Below are 13,582 nucleotides of genomic sequence, written 5' to 3'. Positions count from 1 at the left end.
ATTTAAATCCTGACATAAACATACACTTGTGCTTTCTTTTATAACCTCAAACTACTGCACAGTGCACAATGATATTGTCCAGGGTGGGAGGGTGGCATAATGGTTAAAGTGTTTACCTTGCAAACACAAGGATCAGGGGTACTAACCTATGAACTATGAACTATGAACAACAGATTATACACAGCCTTACCACAGTTACTTATTCTCTTTCTGATTTTAATGATCAATCAGATAACCCACCTTTTAATTACTATATAAACCTTGCACCACTTTACAATATGTACTCTACTGCTATAATTCATACTAACAGGAAACACTGCATCATGCAAAACTACCTCTCGTAAAATTATCCTACTGCCAATAGTCCACCAAAAATAAGGGTGATAAAGCTGTACTTCATTCCTATCAAACTACTATGTGCAGGAGACATACGAGTCATACCACTCAACTGTCCAGATTTTTGCAGAATGTCTAGATTCTTTGCCTCATATTTTTAGTTTGTTCCTCATAAAATTTTGTTTTTCTGGCAAATTATTGGCAAATCATTGAGGACTGAAGTCAGAAAATAATGACAAATATTTGAATTTCATTCCTCATACACTTCAGAAAATTCATGCTAATGCAAAACCTGTTATTGTATTAACTTCCTATGTCTGTAAGAGCAATATTTAAGAATTGTCCTTATTTCTGGGTCTTTGTTCCCCCATTATTTATGGGTTTGCCCAGATTTCTTGCACTAAGAGATTGAGAGGTATACATACAACTAAATCCTGACCCAACCTTAAATATGCTCACCTCTCAAATGTAAGTCTGCTAAAATACTTCTAACCATTTTAACATGCGAAATAGTGCAAACAATCAACAATGCATCCCAGACCACACATTAAACCCAAATAACAATAATGAACACCTGAAAATAGCCTGCATTAGTTGGAAGCATTAACAGCAAATGGCCAGGACTTGAAGCCTGGCTTAACTCCAAGAAACTACACATAATATATATATATATATATATATTTATATGGATTTTCTGCTCTGCTCTTTTATTTGGGGAGGTTTACTGTCCGGGCCTCCCCTAGAAATGGATAAAACTATCCAGATGGACTTTTCAGGTAAACAAATGTCAATAAATAAATAAATAAATACATACATGCATGAATAATAACGGGTTAACTGAAATATAGTTAAAAGATAAATGCTGGCTATTTCAGCACATCGATGCAAAGTATTCACTACATCTAGACAATAGACTAGGCAAAAAGCAAAGTAGAGGAGTCTGACTGTTTGGAAACAAAAATCTATCAGCTATAGCTAAAACAGTAAATCACTCCTCAAACATAGGCAGTTGGAAATGTAATGAGACATTAATTCAAAATGCACTAGGAGGACATAACAATATGCACACCTGTATGCTTATATCCCACTACCATCTTAAGTAAACATTCTACAAAATATATTACGCACACCTGCATAGCTTATATTCCACCACCATCTTCAGGAAACATTCTACAAAATATATTGCACACGCCTGTATAACTTATGTCCCACCACCATCTTCAGGAAACATTCTACAAAATATATTACAAGGAATGTTCTACAATCACATATCCTGCAATACAATTCTCCTAGGAGATTTTAATATTAACACCCCAACCTCCCTTGAGCTCCCACTTAACAAAATGCTATTGTACCATAATTTAGGGCAACTAGTTAAGTAATCCACAAGACCAAACCAGTTAACAGTAACTACCCCACACTTAACCTTGTAGTTACTAAAATCAAAACAAAATCTAAACCAGTTATTTCCATGCCAAATACTCTAAGTGACAAGTGCCCAATATTCTACAGCTGGTCCTTTGAAATCATAATGAAGCCAACCTGCATCATAACCTATAGACATATCTCAACAAGTAAACAATATCTACTATATTCTCAGCTACTCTGTTTAGTGGTCCAGTATGTACTCCTGCACAGAACCCAAGGAAGCCATAATAATATCAGCCATGTTGTCGATGAAATAGAATCTGAGATCCAGGTGGAAATGACAGTGATGACATTTCAGATGTGCACTCATCAGTGGATGCGTTACTGCAATAATATCCACAGAAGTACACAAATGACCAAACCAAAAAACAGACATATACCCTGACAGGGAGGGGGTGACTATAACTGTGAAGCAGCTGTGATGAATTAGACATATCATATCCCTAGACAAATGATGGCTTCTGACATCATACCAAATGCAAAATTTATTATAGTATGTCACCTCCACCAAATGGCTACAACGGAGACACCACAAAAGCCCCAGATGCAAGATTCCACTCTGATTCAACTGATAGACCTACCCACACAACTGAGAGAAGTCCAACTTGGGCTGCAGACCACAGTCCAAAAGTACCTGAGAAAACTCATGGTTCATTATATTTGTAAGGAAATAATATCTTGAACTGAAAGCAAAACACAGATGATGATTGTATAAAGCATTGACATGTTAACTACTAAAGATGAAAACATTTGTTTTTAAAAGTCATAAGAGAGCACACATATACACCTTTATTTCACTAAGTCTCATTAATGTAAACTGTAAATGACTAATGATCACATTTATGTGTGGGACCATAGCATTATATTTATTTTCTTATTTAAGTCCATTTCAGACTCACCTTCTCACTTCAGCTGCTAACAGTGTTTCTCTTGAGGATTTAAGGTCAGGATGTAATATGTATTATTTCATGTTGTTGCAATATAAACAGTTAGGAATATTTGCAAATGATTAATAAACTGCTTAAAGCAGTTAATATCCACAACCTTTGTTCCTTAAGTCTTTCTTACACTTTGAATATGCAGTTCAACTTAAATATTCTGCAACATATGCAAATATCTAATATGTGTACCAGTTTGTTAGTTAGCAAAATCAATACAGTCATTATATATCTGATATTTTACAAACTTTGTATTATGTTTAAAAATTTATCATGGTTAATTATAGAAATTTTACCATTTTGATTAGAATTAATAATGTTAGAACACACAGTGCTATTTACTTAAAGTTTCATCTGTGATGGTTACGTGAAGAAAATTGTATTATTTTGTTTTAATTACTATTGTGTCTGAATTACTAAGTCTTTATGTATGTGATATCTACAACTTTTGTATTATGTGTTATTATGTGTGTATCTTGTGGCTGAGAAAGATCCATAACGAATATCAGCTCACCCATCTAGTCATTTAACAAAACAAACACATTAGCAACAAACAATAAATAAATAAATGCATGTGTAAAATTATTCAATTTTATTTACTACAGATGTTCATTAATTAGGTGTTGTCAGAATAAAAACCAGTGATATCCGGTTATGCTGTGATGTGCTGCTATTAATGGCACCAATGACAGATATTTGAAGTTATATTATAATTTCAATAAATCACAACATGGCAGCATGGTAAAGGGTAATTAGTATCACAACAGCTTCTGCTAAACTAATCAGCCAGCAGACCAGACTCAACACATTAGAGACAGTTGTATTCTTAAAGGTACATTAGCTATGACACACACACACACACACACACACACACACACACACACACACACACACACACACACACACACAAGCATATATATATATATATATATATATATACACACACACACACACACACACACACACACACACACACACACACACACACACACACACACATTTTTATCATTGCTAATACAGTATGTATGAATTACAAGTGACATTTCTTTAAACAGATAGCATTTTAAGTATAGCTGAGTGCTGTCTTACTGATAGTAAACAGTCTTTGTAAAACTACATTGTTAAAATGGGAAGAGGTGTAAAATTTGCAAATGGTACTTTGTGAGTATTAGGTTCCCCATACCACATTTATTTATTATTTTATAAGTTTTGCACTGTACAAGATTGCTAAAAATGAAGCAGGAATCTTGTGCCTATTACCAGAGTCTGGACTGAAAAAATGTCCTTCTCACTTTCTTAGCTACTTTTTTCTGTATCAAAACTCAAAATCAAAGGGGTGTGACATTTTCCTGAATTTGTATAAGTGAATAATAGACATTTCATTTATATTGCGATTGCATATGTAAGATGAAACTATAATGACACATGAGTGCAGAATTTATATCACCTATAATGATGCATCAGATTATCTTATAAAGGACACTGCTAAGATATTTACTGCCTATAGGTGGGAGGTATATCTTTGATTAATATCTGAAAACAAAATCAATAGTTTTAAAGTGCATGTCTTTCTATTGTGTTTTCCTAATCAAATATTCAACCTCTTTATTTTCAAAATGTTTGTGATTATGAAATAAGCTAAGGCAATTCTATTAAGATATAAACTTAGTTGCTGTTCTCTCATTCCTTGAAGATATTTTATAATGTGATTATTACACCTTTAAAGCTAAAAGTCTCAGAAATTTAAGAAACCAGAAAAATGTATAAAAGTTAATATTCTACATCTGATTTTAGGAGCCAAGATGAGGGATAATAACTCTAGTGCACTCTGTCTTCTCTCAGATACCCTCAGATAAAAAAAAAAATATGTGGCATGTAAAATGTGAAACCCTGTTTCTCAGTATATTGGAAAATTAGCAGAATTAAAATGCCACTGAGCACAAATATATAATACCTTTCTCAATTCATCTTAGTTTGCTTGCTTTAAGGACCTGGGATAAGTTTCTGTTTATATACTTCTTACACAGACTTTACAGTCATTCAATATCACTAAACATTTGTAAAATCAAACTACAATACACAGTAAGTGATGAAATAACAGTATGGACACTGATTTACTACGAGTGTAAACAAAACAACATATTCCATTCTATACATCAAGAGTTTCAGTTTCTGGAATGCTGAATATGACAAATTCTGTTTTTCTTGAATCCATTGTTTGATTAAAGACTTACATTAAAAGTAATTGTAACCCATGATGTGTTTACGTGTGTATACATATATATCTATGAGGATATAATGAATTATTGCCGGTTAATGGAAAACACATAAAACAATCTCATCTGTCATAACCATTACCATAAGAAGAAACAATCTTAATGAAGTGATCACATATGTAAAGATCCACCCCCCAACACCACCGGAACTTAAATAAACTAACTTCAAGGTTGCATAACGACACAGAAAGGGAAACCTTATTAGAGTTGACCTCTTGAAGTTCACTTGTAAAATAATTCAACCTACCTTACCACCGATAATTTTGGCACGTGATAAATGTGTTCACAAATCATACCTATAACACCCATATAAATTATATAGATATATATATATATATATATATATATATATATATACATACATATATATATATATATATATATATATATATATATATATATATATATATGGGTTTATGTCAAAATAATGAACTTCCACATCATCGAAGGTTAAAACAATGACACCAGAACATCGAACATTCAAAGTAACAAAACTGCACAACACCAAACATCAGAACATCAAACAGGTTTGTTTAATATACAACATATAACAAATGCATGTTGAATATATGTGCAGCAGAGCACAAGACTTTCCTATTAAATTGGGGCACATGCTTGCAAGCTGTTCATTTCCAGACATTCTAAGAAGACTATTCTCCAATATTATGATCACTGCCACCATGACATATTTGTAAACCTAATATTTTACCTCCAAGACTGCACCACAGCTGGGACTATGCATGACTCCAAACCCAGCTGTACTGCGATCTTGCACAATTACTCATGTACCTTGTTCAATGTTCTGACATTTGGTGTTCTTAGGTTTTGTTATTTTAAATGTCTGGCATTCTGGTCTCATTGGAGGGAATTCAATAAAGCCTACATGGAGTGATTTTCCATATAGGCATAGTGGCATAGCCCCAACATAGAAACTGGCAGTCGAGCGATCCAGTAAACAGAGCAGAGGGGCATGCATGAGCATGTAGACATGGAAGTGTCCGTGGAATGCAAATTACCTCATAAGCAGGTGAAATCAATGCAAATGAGGGTGATTTGTGATCCATTAAGCTGAACAGTACCTGTGTAGGAGGCGTGTTGGTGTCAGAAATGTACGCATAAAATAACCGTGTACAGAAATGTAAAAATTAAACACAGGCTGTAAATGCATTGGATATTGCAATGTAGGCATGGAAATGACCAAAACTATGCCCAGTGAGTCCAAAATGCAATGCAAATCATTATAAAATATTCATTTTTTTAATAAACATATTACATTTGCTCGGTGTGCAGCAGAGTGCAAACATGCCATTATGCAAAAAAAAAATAAAAATTTTTAAATGTTGAAAAACTAAAAATAAGACATTTGCAAAAATAATGCATAATAGTGCCCTGCATGCAGAGTGTACAATGGTTTCAGTGGTTGCTAAAGAGGCAGGCCCTGGAGTAGTGAAGTATCCAGGGAATATGCAAGGATCTGTATGCAAATGAGTTGGGGTTACTGAATAACAAAAATTGGCCACTGTGTCCTCAGATAAAACCCGTGTTGGGCCAGAACTGTGTTGTTGTTAGTAGAACAGGTAGTTGACATCAGAAGGGTGTTTGTCAAGTTGTGTTTAAGCAGATTGGAGCTCAGCAGCACCTGTTTGTGCTCAGGTAAACACAGCTAAGCAGGGAAGTATGTCTGCTACTGCTACGCTTTGTTTAGCTGCAGGGCATGTGTTTTAGCTGGTCTAAGCTAAACTGAGCGTGCCTGTGCATGGGGGTGTGTCTAAACTGCTGAGCACTTTTTCTACTAGCGCAGCGGGTTTGTTTGCTGCACCCCAGTGCCAAGCCACGCTGCTTTGCTCGAGATGGCTTGCACCTGTCACCCTTAGGCTTTCGAATACTGGCCAAGGCTCTTGCCACCCCCCATAGTGCCTTTTTTAGGCAAGGCTCAAAAGACAAACCCACCACTGTAAATAGCACAAGTAACAAAAGACTGAGGGTAATGCTACTCAATGCCAGAAGTCTAAACCTCAAAATGCATGCACTCGAGACACTCCTCAGTATGGAGAAAATCAATATATGTGCAGTAACAGAAACCTGGTTTAAGGCTCCAGAGAGCACCCCAGCACTACCAGGCTACAACTCATACCATACATTTCTGCCACAGAACCCGGTCCGAAATACAAAACTGGGGGGGGGGGAACGTATCCATATTCATCAAGGATACCCACACCTCCAGGTTAGTGGCACAGCACGATGCTTCAGAGATCATCCACATGCAACTAACAATGGGTAAAACTGCAATTCAAATTGTAGCCTGCTACAGATCACCCACCATGTCCCAGGACCCCCATTCTGCATTTCTGGAAACACTGGGAAACATAAAGGTCCTACCAAACACCTTAATATTGGGTGATCTCAATTACCCAAACATTAACTGGGAGAACTACTCAAGTACTAACTCCCTTGCCCAACATTTCCTAGAATTTATAAACTCAAATGCATTGGATCAACTGGTCAACACTCCCACCAGAGGTGACAATATATTGGACCTGGTCATCACCAACTTGGGCAAACGGTGTTCCACACCGGAGGTCAACCCCTCGCTGGTTTGATCTGACCATAAACAAATCACTCTGGATATCCACATTCTGCCGCCACCCCCGGTCAAGGAAACCACTATGAAAAACTTTTCAAAAGCAAACTTCACATTACTTAAGACCGAGGTGGAAAGTTTCAATGCCCCCATGCTAAAGGATAATGCTGTCCAAGCTGCAAAATCCTTTACTAATGCATTCTATGGGCACCTACAAGAATGCATGGATCATGCTATCCCAAGCAAAACCAATACTCATTCCTCCAAGAAAAGGAAACCAGTCTGGTGGACCCCTGCCATAAACAAAGTATACAACAGAAGAAGGAAACTAGTGCAGAAAAGAGCAAAATCCCAAGAAGGGAAGACATCCATGATCAGTTTCAGCAAGAAACTATGATCACTCATAACATCATCCAAGGTTAGCTTCGAAAGAAAAATTGCCAAGGACTCCAAAGATAACCACAAGGCATTCTTTAGCTATTTCAATAATCTAAGTGGCAATGCTCAGATCTGCTTGGAGTTAGTGCAGAATGGCACAAAATACACTGAACTGACCGATATTGCCAGCATCCTGGCAGACACATTCAGTGCAAACTTCACACCCCTCTCACCCCCAAAAGGGCCCATAACCATACCAGAAGAGTGTAGAGTCCCTGAAATCACAGACACTCAGGTTAAAACAGCCCTCTCCAAAGCCAAAAACATAGCATCAATGGGACTGGACGGTGTCCCAGGCTGCGTCCTACATGAGCTCAAAGACGAACTAACCCCTCACCTAAACACACCTTTAAAACTCAGCCTCTCCACAGGTTACATACCCATAGAGTGGTGCACAGCAATGGTTATTCCGCTCCACAAAGGTGGAATCACAACAGACCCCAGGAACTATCGCCCTATAAGCCTGACTAGCTTGGTCTGCAAAGCTATGGAGTGCATCATCATGGAACTCATTAACAGAGACATTGGGAACCTCCAAACACTGGACCCTACCCAGTTCAGCTTTGTTAAGGGCAAATCATGCCTCCTAAACCTGGTGGACTTCTTTGAGACAGTTAGCAAGGCTATAGATGAGGGAAAGGTGGTACACACAGCCTACCTAGACCTCGCAAAGACCTTTGACACCATTCCCTATTATGCTATTATAGACAAGCTCACCAGCCTGAACATAAACCCCTATGTCACAAGATGGGTTGCCAACTGGCTCACAGACAGAACCCACAATGTGAAAGTTGCGGGACCTAGGTCTGACTCTAAAGTGGTTACAAGTGGCATTCCCCAGGGCTCAGTCCTGGGACCCCTCCTGTTTGGCATGTATTTCTCAGAGGTGCAGACAAACACAGGAGGACTATAGCTGACCAAGTTCACAGATGACTGCAAACTAGAGACTATAATTGACTCTCTGGCTGACACAGACATCCTCCAAAAGGGTCTCAATGAGACGGATACCTGGTGTCAAAATCATGGCCTCAAGCTAAATGCCAAAAAGTGCATAGTCAACCCCTTTGGAAAAAACAAAGTACCCACAAACTACCACATACGTGGTAGTCCCCTAAATACGGAAGATGTAATAAGGGCTCTGGGGACCCAAGTAGATAATAATCTCTCCTTTAATAATCACATTGCTAAAGTGGTTAGAAAATCCTTTTATGTGGCCCACCTAATCACAAAAGGGTTTGCATCCAGATCAAAAGAGGTCATTGTGCCCCACTACTCATCACTCATCAGACCCATCATAGAGTACAACACCCCATTTGGGATGTACCTTACAAGACACCTGCAACAGCTGGAACGACCACAGAAGTACCTCACCAAGAGGATCACTGGCCTCAAACAGATGCCCCATGCAGCTCGACTGAAGAAACTCCAGCTGTATTCAGTTGCATACCGCCTATTCAGAGGTGATCTCTGCCTGACATACAAGGCCATGTCCAACCCAGAATTGATGGACATGCTCCACCTAAAGTAAACCATATCCCATCAAGCCACACACTCTAGGGATCTAAACCTCACCACAACAATAAATAGGACGTGCTGGAGGGATAGATTCCTGTCCCAAAGACTTCCCATGCTTTGGAACAACATTCCAATCTACATTAGGCAGACCTCCTCACTAACACTCTTCAAGAGAAACCTTGATGACTGGATGGGAAACAGAAAGTTTACCCTGGAGATCACTTCACTGGCTCTGCTGGACAGAGGCACAGGGAACTAATCTAAGTGGGTGGCAAAAGCCAACACATTCTGGCTAGGCTTATAAATGCCTTCGGGCAGATAGCCTAGTACCTACCTATGAACCTAAGAAATTAAAAAGAAAAATACAAGGAAATAGCCTGGGAAAGCCAATCAAGTAAAAATGACTGATAAGCCCTGTTCCACTGAGACTGGACCATTCAAAATCTTCAGTGACAGACCTAGCAGGTGGAATGCATCATAGTCAGCCAATCACACAGTCTGCTTCTGCAGCACATCATTATAAAGTATGCATACACCCTTGAATCTGATTTTTCCCACATAGGCTGCACCATTGGAGTACACACTTGGGAATTTTAACGACAAAATGATAGGGGCTGCTGCTGCTCTTCTACATCTGCATGTGCTAGAGGCTGAGGTCAGTGATGGTGCTTGTGAAGACTGGTAGAGAAGGGGTGAAGGCTTCCAGCCTAGTCAAATCAAATTTGATACATAATTCTATCATTTGTAAATATAAATGTAAAATACAGGCTTGTTTCTTAAATGAAAGAAAACACTGTAAAATGTGAACTTCAAGATTGTAGCAACATTGCCATCTGCTGTAAGGAAAACTAAGCCAGGCATTTCAAATGTTCTTTGAAATTTAAATTATGTTTTGTATGTTCTTTGATCTGTAGAGTTCAGAGTCATTTGGTCTGGGCTATCACATTCTTTTTATTGTTTTAACTTAAGGAATAATTACTGGGATGTACATGTGAAATGTCTTTTATTGTAGTTTTCTGAGCAGGTGTTAGATTGTTAAATAATGTAGCCTTTTGGCCTGGGAACTCCAGACTAAGTGTCAAAATAATTTAATGTGTATACTGGGAAAACCTAAGTGTCAAAATGATGCAATCTGGGAGGGCCCAGCAGAAATGCTTGAGTGATTTTAAAAACTATTGTTGAGAGAGAGACTGTAAGCATCCTGTCTTGATATCCAACCTCAACACTGCCTTGTTCTATGAAAGTAAGTTACTTTAGAAGTATGTTTTCTTGTAGAAATAGCTAGGACTATAAACATTAGACTTAAGTGTTTTTCTGTTATATCAGAACTTTCCTACTGTATTGTTTTAAGTTTCTGTGTGATCTCTGATCTCTTGGATAGCATTGTGGTGTAGTAGTATTGTCTTGTGTTTTTAATTATTTATTATTAAATATTTTAAAAACCTTTTACCTGTGGTGGATTTGTGTAGAGTTAAGTTAAGCTGCAGAGTATATTGCATATTTATAGTGTTTATTGTACAAGGCCACTCTAATAAGCCTTAGACTGATTAGTCACACTTACCAATTGGATAATAATATTGCACAGTAATAATTGGACACCCTTTTAAGGGCCTTTGGGTAGTTGATAATTATTAGCTGGTGGTGGCAGTAATTACTACTGTATAGTCTGGGTAAAGGGGCACAGCTGGAGAATCTGTGTCAGCCTTTTCCAGGAGTGTCTGTGAAGTTGTATAAATACTTATCTCAAAGTGTGTGTAGTGTGTCAGCTACCTGGGCAGGGAAACAAAGCACTGGTGGGACAGATAGGGTACTGGAGGGTTAGCTTGCCAGCTAGGCTGAGATCTGGACCCTATAGCTGTGCCAGTGGGGAGTCTTATTGGGGACCTGGGGAGCAAGAGGGCAACCAGTTCCAGACTGACTGTGATCTCTGTGTGCGCTTAAGGCAAATTGTACTTTACTGTGTGCATTTGTTATCCTTTTCTCTTATATGAGATGCCCTCCCTGGTGTTAGTGGTAAGGATTGAGGCTCCTTGCTTTCTGGGCCAGGGCATGGCCGTCACATTGTGATGGCAGTGGTGAGATCCACTTCACATACTAATTGGCTTGTAGTGGTGTGGGTAGAGTAAATCCTGTAGCTTATGCACAGTGATCTCTGAAGGTGTTTTGTACTCTAAAACAGCCATGCAGTGAATACTCAGAGTTCAGATCACAAGTGTTTTATTTCTTTTGTTAGATTAGTTAGTCAGGGTCAGCAGGCAGCATGTTAGCAGATGAGTATGGAAAGCTGACAAGGAGCCAGCTGGTAGAGATGTGTCAGGCTAGGGAACTGGTGCATGGAAACCTGACAAAGGCAGACCTGATTGCAGCCTTGGTTACAGCTGCATCAGAAAACAGCATCCAGGAGGACAATCAGAGTGGCAGTGGAGATACAATATCCTTGGAGAATGAACAGCTCAACCTTTCTGCAAAGGACAATCAAGCTGGCAGTGGAGATACAAGATCCTTGGAGAATGGACAGCTCAACCTTTCTGCAATGGGCTTAAAAATCCAGCTGTTGCTAAAGAGACTTGAGTTGGAGGCCAGGCATTTGGAGATAGAAGCTGAAGAAAAGCAGCATCAGAGGAAGCATGAGAGGGAAATGCTGACTCTTTGCCAGAGTCATGGAGGTAATGGGGAAGGCAGCAACTGGACCCCAGAAGCACAACAGGTCAGTAAATTTCTTCCACAATTTAAAGAGGGGGATAATTTTGATAGTTTCATTCATATGTTTGAGAGGGTATGCAAACAGTATAGTGTTGACCAAAGACTCTGGATACGGTTCCTGACCCCCTTACTCCATGGGAAAGCTGTAACTTGTATATCAAAAATGCCTGATTCTGTCTGTTTTGATAATACTGCTGTAAAGAATGTCTTTTACAATGTTTTAAACTAACACCTGAAATGTATAAGAAAAAGTTTTGTGAGCATAGAAGCAAGGCAGATGAAAATGTTTGTGAATATGTTGCTGAACTGAGCACTTAGTTTCATAGCTGGGTGAGTAGATGTCAGGTCACCACTTTTGAAGGGCGGGTAGACCTTTTGGTGAGGGAACAAGCCCTTGGCACTTTGCCTGAGGACATGAGAATCTGGTTAGCTGATAGACAATGTGCTACTTCAGATGATTTGGGGAAGAAGGGAGACCTATACCTGGTAAACAGGGCAGCCCTGCACAGGAAGGGGACCCCCAGTACTGCTCATGGGTCTAAAGGAACCCATGGTGGACAGCACAGACTGCCCCGACAGAATCTGCCAGTAGCAGGGGAAGCCACTAGTCCAGGTACATGTCCAGGAGTTAGGGTTAAATGTTTTGAATGCAACCAGTAGGGCCATGTGGGATACAGGGGTCCACGGAGGCAAGGTGGGGAACCAAAGGTGAGGGAGGCAGTAAGTGGGAAAGACAAAATGCCAATAGTAGGTTGTCTTGAGACAACAGGGGTACTAAACTACCATCCTGCAGATGTCCTGAGAGGGAAGGATTTGGATGAGGCAGTACCATGTACTTATGCAGTTACACTCAGTGAGGCTAGGAGACAAGCATGTGGGTCTGGTAGCCTGGGGGAGACCCAGACAGACTGCATTCCTGCAGGCAGGACTGCTGAGGTGGTTACTTCAGGGAGGGAGCTACTCTGTAGCAGTGAGACCGAAGGTGAGCCACAGCTGCTTGTGAGTACTGTCAATCCCTTGGACAGAGTGACTGCAAAGGTAGAGGTGAGTAGTAGTACCCAGGCTGACAGTGAGGCACCACTGTCAGAAGATACCAGACTTCCTGTGGAAGGGGAGCTTGGAAGGGTTACAAGAAGAGAGTTGAGAGAGGCTCAGCTATTAGATCCTACATTGCAAGGCCTGAGGCAGGTAGCTAGGGAGGCACCTGATTCTCAAGGAAAGTGGGAATCTGTATAATGGGACAAAAGGTTACTATACAGAGAGTGGACCCCTGAGGGAGGGCTAGAAGGTGAGAGAGTATAGCAGTTGGTAGTGCCTAGAGCCTACCATCTGGCACTTTAAGCCATAGCCCATAATATTCCCTTTGC

This window comes from Protopterus annectens, chromosome 2.part0 (genome assembly GCF_019279795.1).
Source record: "Protopterus annectens isolate FY-2018-M chromosome 2.part0, PAN1.0, whole genome shotgun sequence".
Taxonomy (NCBI): domain Eukaryota; kingdom Metazoa; phylum Chordata; order Ceratodontiformes; family Protopteridae; genus Protopterus; species Protopterus annectens.
Note: the sequence above shows the minus strand (reverse complement) of the source record.